Source organism: Podarcis melisellensis (genome assembly GCF_964234715.1).
Source record: "Podarcis melisellensis genome assembly, chromosome: 2".
NCBI lineage: Eukaryota > Metazoa > Chordata > Lepidosauria > Squamata > Lacertidae > Podarcis > Podarcis melisellensis.
In genome coordinates, this window is record NC_138529.1 from 53,991,044 (window position 1) to 54,007,634 (window position 16,591).

The 16,591-nt window shown below is 43.7% G+C and overlaps 1 protein-coding gene across 2 annotated transcripts in view; it reads left to right on the plus strand.

Annotated features, from left to right (window-relative positions):
- Window positions 1–1,478: 1,478 nt before the first annotated feature.
- Window positions 1,479–16,591, plus strand: part of FGF1 (fibroblast growth factor 1) — a 51,612-nt gene continuing 36,499 nt past the window's right edge. For both annotated transcript variants that reach the window (XM_081900835.1, XM_081900837.1), the window contains exons 1-2: window positions 1,479–1,569; window positions 7,249–7,421. The gene's annotated coding sequence lies outside the window, so the exon portion shown is untranslated. The remainder of the gene's footprint in view (window positions 1,570–7,248; window positions 7,422–16,591) is intronic.

Below are 16,591 nucleotides of genomic sequence, written 5' to 3' on the forward strand. Positions count from 1 at the left end.
TATAACACCAGTTATTAAAAATGTATTCAGGGGAGATTCTGGAAATTACAGGCCGGTTAGTTTAACATCTGTTCTGGGAAAACTGAAGGAAAGTGTGTGTTTTTTAAGGTAGAATTACTAAGAATATAGAAAGACGACTGTCATTTTAAAGCAGAACTGGGATAGCTTGTCTCAGCAAGCTGTACAAGTTCTTTGAGAGTGCCAACAAGCCTATAGGCAGGGGTGATTCAGTTGACATTGTGTGCTTAGACTTCCCAGAAGCTTTTGACAAAAGTCCCTAAAAGCAAGGTGAGGTGAGCTCCTCTTGTGGATCAGTAAGTAAGTGGTGAAGAAACAGGAAGCAGATACTAGTGATAAAAGGACAGTTCTCCCAACAGAGAGAAAGTATAGTCTCCCAAGGATCAATTTTGGAGCATGTGCTTTAAAACTTGTTCACAAATGATCTATTCTAGAGCAGGCTTCCTCAACCTTGGCCCTCCAGATGTTTTTGGCCTACAACTCCCATGATCCCTAGCTAGCAGGATTAGTGGTCAGGGATGATGGGAATTGTAGTTTCAAAACATCTGGAGGGCTGAGGTTGAGGAAGCCTGATCTAGAGCTAGGAGTGAGCAGTGGGGGATCCGGGTTTGCTGATGATACCAGATTGTTTAGGGTGGTTTAACCAGAAAGGATTGTTAAAAGCTCCAAAAGGATCTTGCCAAACTGGGTGAATGGGCAGTAAAATGTCCCGCTTGTGGGCTTCCCAACTGGTTGGCCATTGTAGGAGTCTGTGTGGGGCAGTGGTTAGCATGTTAGAGACCAGGGTTCAACTCCCCACATTGCCATGAAGCTCACTGGGTTATCTTGGACCAGTCTCTATCTCTCAGCCTGACCCACCTCACAGGGCTGTTGTGAGGTTAAGATGGGGAGAGGAAATATGCCACTTTGAGCACCTTGGAGGAAAGGTGGGATTTAAATGTAATAGTAATCCCTGAGTCTAAATTTGCCTGACTGTACCACTGGTTCTTTCACAGCATAGCATAGTTAGTTATTATGTGTTCAGCTGCACTTCTTCCATGTGAACAAGAGGGAGTGTGCACAGCAAAATGCTCTGTGACTGACAAGCCTGGATGGCTTGCCTCTCCTACTCTAATGTTGTTAGAACGGCAAAAGTTCAAAATGAAACCTCTAACTTCAGCAAGGCATTTTGGACAGAGGGATTTTGTGGTCCACTGGTAGATAATGAAGAGGAATGGAATCTGTAAAAGGCTGGGCCACACTTATTAGGGAAGCCTTGTCTCAAGCTTTTTCAGCTACATATCCGAAGACTGGCATTTATCACTCTCAAGAACTCCTTGTGTATATGTGAAGGAGGCAAACCAGATGAAATCTTTGTCCTTTCACCTGGGCTTCAGGCCAGCCTTAAAATATCTCTTGTACCACATCCAAAAACAAGAGGGGGGGATAGAAATGCCAAAATTGCTCTTATTTTCTTAGCTCGTTGAAAGCGGATGTCATTGCAGTGACTTGTGCTTTCAGAAAGACGTTTGTTTCAAGGTCTCCATCTCATCCTGCAAACTTTTGATCCTGGTAAGTGATGCTGAATTTTTACTAAGGCTTCTATCTATTTAATGTGTTAAGTTTATTATTTATTAGATTTAAATCATGTAGAAAGTTGGGGGGGGGATCTGCCCCACTTCCCATTCTTTTTTCCATAGTCCCTCTTGTTTCTAACTGCACCAATATGTGAAAAGAGGAATGAAGCACACATACAACCCTCAACAAATTAATCCCCTGTTTAGCAGTTTGAAGCAAGTCCCTTCCTTCAGGAGCGCCATCTCAGTTTCTGAACTTCTAGCATCCTTTCTTGCATAGACTAGCCAGCCCCCAAATTCCTCAGAGTTTAAAATAATGAGGAACTTTTGCATCTCTCTATTCTTCACTGTGGTCTTTCAAATTTTGCAGAATACTTCTAATTTTTCCTCTTGACTTCCTGTAGTGGCTTTTCCATTTGTTTTCCCCACCTCCATCTCAAACGATCTGCAATATGTCTGTGGTTATTAAAGATCACAGCATGGTATACAGATTCAGTTCGGGTGTGTTTGGCAGCCTTCTCTCTCTAACCCATGTGCGTCAAGCTTTGAGGCAGACTTCCTCCAGCAAAATGGGGGGGGGGACCTAATCTTTATAAGGCAATAGCTCTGCTTCATATTGGATTATTTGATACCAGATGGAATTTAACTTAATTACACTGTCTGAGCAATGAGAACACAGAACTTTGTGAGTCCCTTTTTGAAAGCTGTGAGAACTGGACTTCAGGCCTTTTATTATTATTATTTATATATATATATATATATATATATATATATATATATATATATATATATTCTCATTTGGGATGTAAATTAGAGTTCGGGAGAAGAGCAGACTCTCCAGGTGTCCCTACCTTCCAGGGATGTCCCTGATTTAGAGAAGCCATCCCAGTTTCTGATTTGATCCCAGAATGTCCCACTTTACCTTAGGATGTATGTATTTTCATTGGAGAAATGTTGGAAGGTATGGAGTTATCCGATCCCTAAGCCGTCTGAAGGCAATCCTGTATAGGGAAGTTTTAAAATGTTTAATGTTTTTTATTATATTATATATATATTGGAAGTTGCCCAGAGTGGCTGGGGCTACCCAGTAAGATGTGTGTGGTATAAATAGCAAAATTATCATTATGGAATGGGACATCCGTAATTTCATCAGAGTAATGTTGGAGGGTACAGGAGAGAAGGGATTCACAGAATTCTGTGAGAATCTCACAAAGGTTTGGCAGCAAAACTAAAAGCTCAGGTTCTTTGACTGATTTTGTCTCCTACGATTTGAGCAAAGAGAAAATTTATCTTCTCTCAAAATGAAGTCACCATTCCAAAGCAAACAAGATTTCAAGGGACTTGAATCCCAAGACCCTGTTCTCCTTCCTTTAGCCTCCTTGCCTCTCTGTAGCTCACATTCCTATTCCACATGGTTTCCACAAGGTGAAAAGTGATGGCTTCTTCCCCCTCACCAATCAAAGTCCTTATTCTTTCCAAAGCCACTGACACAATGAAGGGCATTTCGACCCCTATACAGGGATATCTACTGTAGCTTCACAATCACAGCTTTTTCTTCACAGGAGAGCACCTACAAGCTCCTTGTGATGCTGGGAAAATATTTACACTGGAACCTACTTGTGAGTCAGACAGAAGGGGGCATAAAACCGCACCCAGATTTTTAGTAACTCATCAATAGACACAACAGCTACTAATCCTCCTTGGGCTTTAATTTTTACCTTGAGAATAGCTTACGGAGCAGTATGATGAACAAAAAGTATTATGTGGGAGAAACCCTGTGACTCTTAAGAAGGGAAGATGGTAGTAAAAGTGCTGAGAGCAGAAGCCAGTGAACTACTGGATGGTGAGATGCATATATAGGATGTATTCATCCTCGTAAGCACATTAGCCTGGAAGTGGGTTAAACCACAGAGCCCAGGACTTGCTGATCAGAAGGTCGGCGGTTTGAATTCCTGTGACGGGGTGTGCTCCTGTTGCTCGGTCCCTGCTCCTGCCAACCTAGCAGTTGGAAAGTATGTCAAAGTGCAAGTAGAGAAATAGGTACCGCTCTGGCAGGAAGGTAAACAGCGTTTCCGTGTGCTGCTCTGGTTCGCCAGAAGCGGCTTAGTCATGCTGGCCACATGACCCGGAAGCTGTACGCCGGTTCCCTTGGCCAACAAAGCGAGATGAACGCCGCAACCCCAGAGTCGGCCATGACTGGACCTAATGGTCAGGGGTCCCTTTACCTTTAGTTCCCACTGAAGTCAGTGGGGCTTATTTCTGAGTAGATATGCATGAGGTCACATTACTACTCATCATGTAGTAATAGTGTTGTGTGGAGGGGGAATCAATGCACTCTTTTTTCTTTTAGATTTGTTAACTACCTCAGTGGTGCTGTGGGGGCAGGAATTTGGAGCAGACGTCTAGGGGTCACAAGGGGCAGGTGAGCTCCAAAATGCAGCAGAGTTGGATTATCACATTTTGAAGTAAACAAAGAGCAACCCCGCCCAATAAGACCATTAAATCCAGAGTCTGTCCTCTTCACAGCAAACTAGAATAACCTTTTTTTTAAAAAAAATGGGCAAATTTTGAACTAGGCTCATTTGCATTGGAAAATTTTCAGTTTACATCAAAGAAAAATTCTCATATGCTAGAGAGTATGGTTACTTTACTTGCATTTAATAAGTGTTAGAAAGTTAAAAACTTCCCAAGCTTTACCAATAATGCATTTGTGCTTAGCCTTCTTTGACTGTTATCAATGAACTTATGATGTGGAAATATTTCCATGGAAAAATAAAGCCCTAGTAAAAACTACCACCCCATATCACTGATGCATGCTCACGCACAATCTTGGATTTTTCCGCCTCCTCCCCAATCCCATTCCTAACATTTACAGCAGCCTTCTCCAATTTGTTGCCTCTCAGATCTTTGGGGCTACAACTCCCATCAGCCATGCTGGCTGAGGTTAATGGGAGTTGTAGTCCAAAACATGAATACAGCACCAGGTTAGCAAAGGCTAACTTACTGTGAGGACCCTGATGAATGGAATAGAGAACGTTCATTTGGGAAGCATTGAAGTAGCATTTCTGCTTTGCCCACCTTATTTCTGATTGCTAGCTGCTTTTTGCAAGTCTGTTCAGCATGTTCTCCACTCCCGAAGTGCTGTACACCACTGCCAATGTACTGGGAAGCAACAGCCCATGTTTTCTGCTCTGTGGGCAAGCACTGCATTTAAGGAAGATAGGGAAAAAAGCTAGCTCTTTATATCACATACTGGCAAAAGATATCCATGCTACTGAATAAATGGAAAATGTATTCCAGGACAGATTCAAAAGCCTAAAATCTTATTTTTCATCAGGCCATTTGAGGACCAGAAAAAACAGGCTGTTTCTGGACCTAGGGTTTTTCATTTGCTAACCTGAAAACATTCCTGTGGCTTCTCCCTGATAAAGAGGCAGAATGGGGTTATGAACTGTGGAGTTGAAAGGAAACCAGGACAAGGAGAGGGAGATCCTGGGACACAAGTTCAGTGGAATCTTCTTGGAATGGCATTTCATCTTGAGGGAAGCTTCATTCTGGATTCAAAATGGTGCCCAACTGTATCCAAACGGATAAAAACCTCAGAAACCATTGTACCACCATCTTGATTCAAAATGTCACCCAATTGTATCCAAACATGGACAAAAAGCTGCTCTTTGCTATCAGTAATTATAATGCAAAATTTGGTTATGGTACGTTAAAGGGTGTTCAATTGCATGGCAGAAAAACAACTTTCCAAAATATATAGAAGAAGATACTGGCAGTCTCACCATATCCTTTCTAACAAGATTTCCATTCATCCTCAGCAACCACTCCCAGTCCCTGCCACCACTGCTCCTTCAGTTCTTTTTCTTTCCCCTCTACTCCTGGCTGGGTTTGCTGCTTCATCCCTCCACCCAACAAACCCATAATCCCTGGTGATTCCAGATGTGGCCTACAGTCTTGGGGCTGTTAGGCAGCAATGGCCACTGCACAAAATCATTATTCTAATCCATTTCTTTTCCTTGAAATATGTTTTCTCCAAACTTCCAATTTAGTACCATAGGTGCTCTAGATGACCCATTTATGGAGCATTCATTCTGATTTTCTTGCACAAAACATATGTGGTGGTTAGACTAAGTCCGCTCTTTATTGAGCATTTGTTTTGATTTGTTTATGGTGCACTTATAGGACAATAAGCACTGTGTTTTTTTGGAGGCTCTTCCTTTTAACAGACACCATAAATAGTTTGTGTTTCCAGGACAGCATCTCATGTTAATTCCTACATCAAATTCTGCTCTGACTACTCCCCCCCCCCAATATTTTCTGTATGCATTTCTTTTTCCTTTTCTTCTGTTGTACCTTGTCTCTCACTCTTTCATAAGCTGCTTTGTGAGCACATAGCTCCGAAAAGTAGCTTTCAATATTTTGAAAAGGCAAATAAACTGGATGAGACAGCTGAAAAACCTGCCTGTTATAAATGAGGATCTGCTCCAATCATGGGCAGGTTCTGTTTAACAGGGCCAAATCAGCATCACCAGGTACCTGCCAAAGTCCAAAACCTCTTCAGGGCCCCCACTTCCAGCCCCACAGAACCCATTGGCCTTGCTGCAGCTTTCATTTGTCAATGTCTTCTTGTAACCCTCTCTGGCCCTGGGGCCCAGAGGGAAGGGAAGTGAAAGGCCAGGCTTTCTCTCTATGTGGAGATAGGGATTGGGATGTGAGGGAAAGACCGACTGAGTGAAAGGGGTTGTTGAAGTGGAGAGGGACTCACTGAGGGCACTTTCTCCCAAGGGGTTCCCCAGAAACTGAAGCCAGTAATGTCACTTTTGCCTCAGCTGAGTATATCAGCACCTGGTGGGCAAAATGAGGTGGGGAGTGTCTTCAAGAGAAGGAAGGGCAGCAGGAGGCAAGGGGTATCCAGTGCGCCCCCACCACCAAACGACCCTTTTCAAAACCAGCCACCACACCAATGCTCCACTTTACATGAACGTGTCCAGCCTTGGGTGTTTTAAAGAGATGGGTCTGTCACCATCATGTCCAGTTTTGCCTTTATGCCATGAAAAGTTGAAGAAGAAGAAGAAGAAGAAGAAGAAGAAGAAGAAGAAGAAGAAGGGGAAATATTTGCCTTCCGCTTGCAAATTTTTACGATCCCGCTCTAGTGCAGTCCACCCTTTCCTTAGCAATGGAAGACTCAAAATAAATACAGATCTCTCTCCGGCTCAGTCGAGTGGGTCCATCTAGTTTAATCATCTGTCTAGAGAGGAAACCCATTAGAAGCATGATTTACTTAAGGGCTGTGTTGTTGCTGCTGCTGCCGCTGCTGCTGCTGCTGCAGTGCCTCCTGCCCGCCAATGACTGTGCTAGCAGATCAGATGAGCCTGTTGTTCTTCTTTACCGGTCCTGCTGTCTGTCAGACGATTGTCTTGGGTTTCCTCCACCCTCCCTCTTCTCCTGCCAGTGTCAACTTGTGGCTTTAGATTTAAGGGGTTTGTCTGCCACCGCTCCATCAAACAAGGTCTCTGAGGCAGCTGGAGAGAGCCGGACAGCAGCCAGCACTGAACAGACAGAGCTTTTCCCCCTCTCTGGTAGCAGCACCCTGTTCTGGACGCCGTTTTTGGAAGGCTTGCAATGACCTGATCTGCATGCTGTGACCTGTCACTTCTGTTCTCTGCAGTCACCGAAGGAAGAGGGGGAAAGCTATATAGCACCCAAGAGAAACTGTACAGGAATCCTGTGGGAGAGGAAAACCGGCAGGCATACTGAGCTGGCACACCTCCCTCCCTGTTGTCCAGATTGCTACAGGCAAGGATTCTGCTTCCTGGCAAAAGCTCCCACAGCCGTCAGCAGGTAAGAGGAAAACCATCCGGTGTGAGCCTGGGATAAGGTTCCAAGCCAAGAAGGGACTGAGTGAGAGAGGGAAGATAAATGAAGGAAAGCGGCAACTCCAGAAGGAGTTTGTGGTTCTTGCAATGCAGAGGATGCTTCCTGGCTCTAGAAAAGACAGCAGTTGCCAAGATTGTTCTGCATGTTGACATTAAGGCAGTGAATTGGGGCTCTTGGCTGAGCAAGGCTTTTATGTGCAAATAGCATAGCCCACAGGTTGGAGGGTGTCAGGGAGTAAGAATCTTCGGAGGCCAGGAAGTAAAGGCTCCCCTTCCCGTAGCATCAGTTGCGGCAGTGGAAATGATAGGAACTGTACGCTGTATATTTGCCTAAGAAAAAGAGGGCTTGCTGGATGAGTTTAGCTTGGATGCTAATTGTCTGCTTAGTGCTTTCCATCATAGCAGCAGTAGCAATGTAGTTCCCTAGTTGTGTATTTATTTAATTTATTTGAGTAATGCATTTAATAAATATACATTGTTTATTTAGTTCCCTTTGCCCCCATATCACTCTAACTTTTAAGGATACAGATTCTTCCAAGGTAGCTTACAAGTGAAATCAAAACACATTTTAAAAAATGAGCAGACAATACCAAAACATAAAAATCCATCCGGCTTCTTCCCACAGGGCAGTTGATGTCAGTTGGCCCTATGGAGAATGGAGATGGGGTGGGGATGGGGAATCATCCAGCGGAAGCAGAAGAAGACTTGTAACATTACCTTAGCCTGGTCCTCTTTTTCCCATGGGTCAGTTGGTGGTAGGTGGCCCTGTGGGATAGAAGCAACGGTTTAGCTGAAGGAGGCTGGGATGTCTTCACCACCTGCCTCCCACCATCATTCATGCCTCTTCTTTCCTTTCTGCTTGTGACATGCCACAATCTGAGAGTGCTTCCAGACAGGTGTTTATTGTGGGATTGGTGCTGCCCATACATGCAATTTTTTTAAGCACCCAGAAAGCATCATTGGCAGCCTATATCCTCCCTTAACTATTGATTTACCCTTTCTGTGAAAAATCTGGTAAGTTAAAAAGCAAACAAACCTGTTGCCAGTGACCCATTTCTGATATCTGTTTGACCCTTTTGCAACATTAAGCCCTGGTCTGGAAGCACCCTGAGAGATGGGGCTCTAAAGGAGCCTTACGTGTACTGTTTATGTACTCAACATATCTCCTAAAGCATTGTCTATTTAATTACTTACACAATTTATATAGCACTTAACTACAATCATCTCTACAGGGACACGGGTGGCCCTGTGGGTTAAACCACAGAGCCTAGGACTTGCCGATCAGAAGGTCGGCGGTTTGAATCCCCGCGACGGGGTGAGCTCCCGTTGCTCAGTCCCTGCTCCTGCCAACCTAGCAGTTCAAAAGCACGTCAAAGTGCAAGTAGATAAATACCTTCCAGCGGGAAGGTAAACGGCGTTTCCATGTGCTGCTCTGGTTTGCCAGAAGCGGCTTAGTCATGCTGGCCACATGCTGTACGCCGGCTCCCTCGGCCAATAAAGCGAGATGAGCACCGCAACCCCAGAGTCAGCCACGACTGGACCTAATGGTCAGGGGTCCCTTTACCTTTACCTTACAATCATCTCTAGTGCTGTACAAGAAATATTGGATGAGGTGAAGAATTGGGGGGGGGGTTGTTGTTACCGCACTATTTATTGCAGATTCTGGAGTGATTTTATCTGGTCCCTGGTGGCTCTCCATGTTTTAATTGCGGGGTGGTAAAATGTTCGCTCACAGCTTTACACATATATAAAAAAGAGAATGATCTTTCTGGTATTGTGTGTTTGTGAAGGAAGACCGAACATTTTAATGTTAACTCTCAGTTGGCATTTTTAAAACCAAGACTTACAGCTGCTTAGTGACGATGGTGGTGGCGGTAAAACCACCTAACGTATGTACTTCCAAACTGTAAAGCTCTTTACTTCAGAAATGTGCCTATTTTATTATAGTGCCTGTCGTCTCATTAGCTTGTTGGCTTGAAAAGCAAAGTGCAATTCTGTCCCCAAGACCATTGCCTGGAAAACATTGCCACTCTGTTGCATCTGACCACATGAGATACAAATGGCTATAGGACAGGGATGTGGAAGCAGATATTTGCCTGACTGCCTCTCTCTCCATCTGCTTGTTTGTTTTGCTTGTTTGAGATATGATAGCTCCATGATGTGAATTTCCCACATTCACACACACTTGGGGTGGGAGTGGGGAGGATAGATATCTACCATTCCAACCTACAGAGTACTATACTGTTACAGTCATGATCTTTGATAGACCTTTCTTGCCTTCATATTGCAATCCCGTCACATGCCTATTGTGATGCTCCCCACACTTCACCAACAGAGAGGAGCTCTAAGGGTGCGGTGCTTTGGTTTCCTTTGGAAGGAGGACACTGAAGGCTTATTGGCATTGTGTAATATTTGCACTTCTTTACAAACACACAGGTCAAGCATAGGTGGAGGCTTGTGTTAAAAATTCCAGCAGGCAGCCAAGGTCCATTGCTCCACAGAGGCGGCCAGCACCCTGAGATGTTTACGGAGACCAAACTCAGCTCTCTCTGGGTGCTTCCAGATGATCTCTTTTTAAAAAGAGATTAACCCTCTTCTGAGCAAATATGCAATTTTACAACAATAAACTTTCAGTCAGATTTATGGTGCTATAGCAGAGACGAACTGCTGCAGGTTTTGCTAGTGCGTTTTCGCACATTAACGTATTTCAGACACATCATGCAAATCTTGAGATCAAGTACCCCAATTTGGAACTTTCCTGCTTAGATATTGAAATGAAAGCTATCTGAAATGGAATGCTGTTTAATATGCCATGGGTAGGCCAAAACTAATATTTGATTAAATTGAAATTGACACACCAAGCAGTACTATTGAGTTCAAGGTAAAGGAGCACAGTACGGTCTCTAAAATCTTCTGCCACTATACACCTCAATTTTTTGTAGTTTATAAAAATAACACCTGTTGAGCTAGTGACTTATAGGTAGGCAAACATGTTCTACTTGAGGATGTCTACAAATGTTTCAGATTTCAAACTGATCCAGTAAAAATGGTCACATATACAGCAAGATTTAAAGTGCTGAATATGGACATGTCTCCTCTTTTTATTCCAATTTTTGAACAACCATACCATATATTGCTTTGCTATTTTGGTAAAAACCACTGATGTGCTTGATTCAGGCTTATCAGGGAAAGCAATCATTCATTGGCCTGGTGAGGTTCTGAACATGTGGACGGAAGAACTGAAAACTGTCCTGTGCTCTCTTGATGAAAACTGAAAACTGCCCTGTGCTCTCTTGATGAAGGGCACTGAACTGAAAACTGCCCTGTGCTCTCTTGATGAAGGGCAATAATTTTTTTAAAATTCATAATAATAACTACAGCCTGTGGGAATAAGACTTGGCCTTATATTAGTTTCTCCTAACTCGTTCTCCGAAGTAACAGCGCTATGTGAAGGTGGATAATTTTCAGTGCCATTGTGATGGCATTCTCCTGGGCCTTTTGGTTGTCAGTGATGTATCCTCACGGCAAATTGCTCTATGAATTAGTTATCACTGAGAGAAGAATTGGCATAGTTCCTACTAGGAAGTGTTTGGGAGCCCCCAACTGGGTCTTCCAAGCCCCCTCTAGGTGACTGTCTGACTCATGAAGATACTTAAGTTTGGACATATTGAGGTAAATAGTTATTTGGTGCTTGACATCATTCGTGTCTTAATGTCTAGTAAACTTAGTTGAAGGACTGGGTGGTTTTCCTGAACTTTGGCCCTGTTGTAGTTCTAGTTGTTTCTGCTGAATGGATCTAGTTGCCGGGTGTATGGATGGAGGCTCACTCACAATGGCAGATGCATCTATCAATTTTAGTAGAGTCCAAATATGTGATATAAACACGCAATAGAAAACAAGCTCAGAAACTACTGACACAATAAATATTTTTTTGCCATTGAAAGCACTATTTTTAAAGGATTAGATCAGTTGTCACTAATGGTATTTGTCAGTGTGAAAGAGGGTGTATTTATCGCCCTGCCATCTGACTACATTTGTATCTTTGTTTGAAATCCCTGGGAGTTAAACTGCTTGCTGAAGTAATGCAGTAATGTTTTGGGTGTCTCAATGCAGCTAAAACCAAGCCCTCTTTCCAGCTCTGCTGAAATCACATTGCTAAAGCCCCCATGGGCATTGCTGCGCTTCCAGTAATGCGTATCATTAGGTAACACGTCAAGGTGCTTGATTACAGGATATGATCCATCCTATCTGGGAGCTGCCAGACACTGCATACATACTAGATCTTTAAACTGTATCTTTCAAAGCACATTCCTTTCTTATAGAATCCTGGAGAACTGTAGTTTGTTGAGGGTGCTGAGAATTGTAGCTCAGTGGGGGTTAAGCTACAGTTCGTAGGATTCTTTGGTGAGGAGGAGAAATGTGCTTGTGTTCGCAGTGAAGAAGTGCGCTTTGATACATGTGTCAGGCAGGACAACAGGGACTGAAAAGCGCAGTCATAATAGATGTAGCGTGATAGACATGTATATACTTCCTTCACTCTTTTTCTAAGAGGAAAAGCAATTTCAGCTGCAACCAGGAGCAGAGAAACAGTGGAAGGACCAGCTGCGAAAACCTTTCTTCTCCATCTGCTTTCCTGCTCAAAATCAAGCTCTCTCTTCCACCTCCTGGGGGAAATGGGTGGATTGTTTTTGTGTGGGTGGAGAAGCAACTGGGAAGCCATTTTGAGTGTGTTTGATTGGGAAGGAATAGTCGCAGGGGACTTAAGCAGCTTCTCCCCCTGCTGCCATTTCTTCACTCCCCATTGTAGCCTTTAGGGCTGTTGTTGTTTAGCCATTTAGTCGTGTCCGACTCTTCATGACCCCATGGACCAGAGCACGCCTTTAGGGCTACTTATAGTTTAATACAACAACTGTGAAACTGTTATATGTGTCTACCTTCTAACACCCAGTTTGGCCCTGAGTGGTTCTGTGACTTGTGATAGGGTGGAGGCAAGGCCTCTCCTCTTCCAGGAGGGGAGGGGTTGTGAGTGGGAGCAGCTTCCTGCAGCTTCCTGCTTCTGATTTGCCCCGCTGCCGCGACCAAGCCTTTCAGCCGGCCAATAGGGCTGGCTGGTGGGCAGGGTTAGCTGCATTTAAGTAGCTGCGGCAGCGCTCTGCCCCCAGTCTGTTGCACAGCAGCAGCAGTGCTGAGCTCATTGAGACAGGAAGGAACATGGGGAGGCAGCAGTGAGGTAGGGGAAGGAACACAGGGTGGATGCTTGGACTGATCGGAACTATATCTCAAAATAGCTAGAGGTACCAGGCTGGCAAAAGCTGCTTCAGGCACACACACCCATCCTGATATTCAAGGTACCTTCCTCATCACCTTTTGTGTTTCCAGAGCCCATTTTGAGCGGTCTGATGATTTCTCCAGAAGGCTTCCAGGTGCAGGGTCACGCACGAGAATGCTTTGTCCCTTCTGTGAATGGGGGAAAACTCAGAAAGTGCAGTGGAGATCACATTTGAGTTGTTTGCTTCCACATTACTCGGCTCACGAGAGTAGAAAGTTCATGTGAGTAATTATTTCTGGAAGCAAGCAGCTGGCTGATTATTAACATGGACTCACAGAGAAATGTCCGTGCTACCATTCATGCATTATGAGGTAATGCTGCACCCCTCTGACACATAGATTAGTCTTCATTTGAGGTAAGGCAGGATAGGGGGGGGGAGAACACATGAGAAGTGACCATGTATGGATATGTAGATTCCATATGTTGATCTAATGAACAGATTGCCTAAATTTGGAGGAGTATTCAGGACATGGGGTATATAGAAGTGAGCCAATATTGGCTGAATCATGAAAGGAAAAGTAATAAGAATCTCAGGTGATTGAAAAGTTGTTTGTATTACAGCATGGAATTAATTTGCAAACTTGAAATCTATGGTATATGTATGTAAGTGTAGTCTTGGGAAAAGGTTTCCTCATTTTACGTGCATGGCTCATTATATTTCCCCAAGATTCTTCCAGGGAGCGTGGTTGAGGAGCTGCAAGATGTTGTAGACCTTTCTCTCCATGGACAGAGGGGGAGTTCTTGGGGTAGAGCCTAGGCCTCAATAGTACTGTACAGTGCCAGAAACCTCCACAGCTAGTGCAGCAGGGGCAGAAATGAGGCCTGTTGGGGGCAGATGTCCTGATGTAGCCCAGGAGAAGATAAAAAAAACCAGCCAGCCCTGGTCATCTAATCCAAACCCCTCCAGTGCAGGAATCTTTTGCTCAACGTGAGGCTCAAACAACCCATGAGCCTGAGATTAAAAGTCTCATGCTCTACCGACTGAGCCATCTGCCTGCTAGCTTCTAAAACGTTATCTGTATGTGTCTCACATGGAGACCAGAACACTGGGCCTGCCCAGTCTCCTGTTCATTGGACCAGTCCAAATACTGAGCTCTAAGTACAGATGGGAGCACATTATTGCCTTCAATAATATGTGTGAAGGAGTGATGCTTCTTGTATGTGTGTGGCATTCACCTAGGTGTGTCATTTCATAGATGCTTAAGTTAGTAAGTAACAATGCAAACAATTTTGGATTGACGTGACTCATAATTTTTCCAACATAAAATAATAGGCGATTTATATACTGGTTTTCTTAAGACATTGGTTGGTTTACTAATCTCATGAGACTCTGCTAATCTTATTTTGTGAATAACCAATGTTATATGATCACAGCCTCACTGAGTGAATAAGTGCAGTTTAAAAACTTGTGGAAAAACTAACTGTTCATGTCCCTGCTTTATTATAAGCATCTTATTTTTTAGCTTAAATAGTAAAAGTCATTCATTACAGCAGAACCCATTGTTTGATCTGATCTCTTTGCAAGCCCGGGAATTAGCTACATTGAAAGGGTAGGTATTAGTCTTTTTTGTACTTCATGACAATTCAAGCAATTTCCCCTTAAGTACCTTGTATTTGTGAGCTTGAATCTGGCCCAACATGCTTCATGTTGAATGCCTTGCCTACTTGCAGGTGTTAAAGTGGAACTGCTCTTAATGATAGCTTAGAGGTTTCGGCCAGCAACGAATGCGTCAGCCTGCCTCCCCATAGGAGTGAGTCACTGGAAGCTTATTATGTCAGGACTTCATCATCTGCATTGTCTTCTATTGTCTTCCTGGCACAATTCAAAGTTTGAAAAAGAAGGAGGAGGAAAGCCATAGATCCCTTAAAGCCTTTGATCCAACATATCTAAGGGACCACCAACTCTCCATGATGGTCTGGAAAAAGCCATTTTGAACTGGCCATTCACATGGTAGGGCCAGATCGCACCTCTGTGCATTATTCCCGATGCCAGGCCCCAACTGCAGGCCCACATGCTGCCTTCCTATAGCACCTCCTGTCTATTGTACATGTATTGTCCAAGTGGCCCTAATCAAGGTTCAGCATTCCAGTGGCACCCATCTAAACAATGGCTAACACTAGCCAGAGTTTTATGTTTTAAGGTTAGAGCTAACCATGGTTAAGATTAATGCCAGTGAAAATGGTACCCAATTTTAAAAGGCAGGGAGAGTGTGAGGGAAATTTGTGTGCAAGAACAGAGAAACTTTGAGGAGGGAATGTACATAGGGCATGTACACACTGCATGATAGCGTGCATTCAGTGCTGAAGGCAGGTGCCTTTTTGTGGTGCTCTAAACATGATGTCGCCCCCATCCCACACTATCTGTCAATCTAAAAATGCATTCTTCTGAAAAGTTTAATGTGTACACAGAGGGCACTTTTTCAGGTCACTTCCCATTGGGCAGACCTTCTGACATTGCAGGGCTGTGGTGCTCTGCCTCGTCATGTTTAAATGGTTTATGAATAAAATAGGCAAAATAGGTGACTGAGCTGCCTCTGTGTACTGATTTACAGTGGTACCTCGTTCTGGAGGTCTGTTCTTAACCTGAAACTGTTTTTAACCTGAAGCACCACTTTAGCTAATGGGGCCTCCTGCTGCCGCTGCACCGCCACCACACAATTTCTGTTCTCATCCTGAAGCAAAGTTCTTAACCCGAGGTAATATTTCTGGGTTAGTGGAGTCTGTAACCTGAAGCGTATGTAACCCGAGGTACCACTGTATATCCTCTGTACAACAGTATATCCACACACTCATTTCAAGCCCCTCTTTTGAAAGACTACAGTTTTTAAAAAGACCTGTGGAAACACTAGTTGAGGGGAAGGGAACAGAAAAGACGACTGTGTACTAGTCTGAAATTTTGCCCACCTGTGTATACAGACAACAGGGATAGCAGTTGCAACTTTAAATGACATCATCATGAGAAGGAGTGTACAACTGCAAACTGCTATGTACAAAGTGCACTGTGGAAAAAATGGCTCCATGTGTACACAGGCATAGTCTGTTCCCGGTCCCATAATAATTGTTTAAATGTTTTTCAAAGAATTAAATCTGCCCAGGCCCTCAATAGCAGTAGCATAAGTATAGAACTTCCTTCCCATGTGGCAGAGATAGTCACTGTGTTGCTCTCCAGAGGTTTGACTACATTGCCCATCATCCCTGAGGGCTGATGGGACTTGTAGTCCAACATGTGGAAGGCCGCAGGTTCCCCACCTTGCACTACAGAGTGTGTAGATGGCTTTAAAATTAATTTCTTCTATACAGTTTATATACACACACACACATATACAGTGCCTTAATGAACAGTAACCTTGATGCAAATCTCAAAGCAGAGCATTTTTCTTTTAGGATGTAAGCAACCCAATTGCACGTCTCCTCAAATGGACATGTTGGTGCAAGCTCACTCTACTCACCAGAAGAGATGCTTCATTCAGAATAGTTTCCTACAAGGAAATAACTTTCTTAGGATGTCATATACTCATCACTCGAGGCAGTGCAAACGTAGTTTTCCAACAGTATAAAAAAGTGATGTTCCTACATAAAATGATATTCTTGTAAGAAATATAAATGTGTGCTGTCGCCCCACGGTTCAAATTTTGACACAAGCTGAAGCTCTCCTTATGCTGGTTGATAAAGTGCCTGTACACCACTTGTCTGTTGTACGCTTATTGACCACCATCTGGAAGTCCAAACTGACTTCGCTTAAAAGCATTGGGTTTAAGGTGTGAGGAGAAATACCTGCCATGGTCCATTCACATGTAGAAGGCATC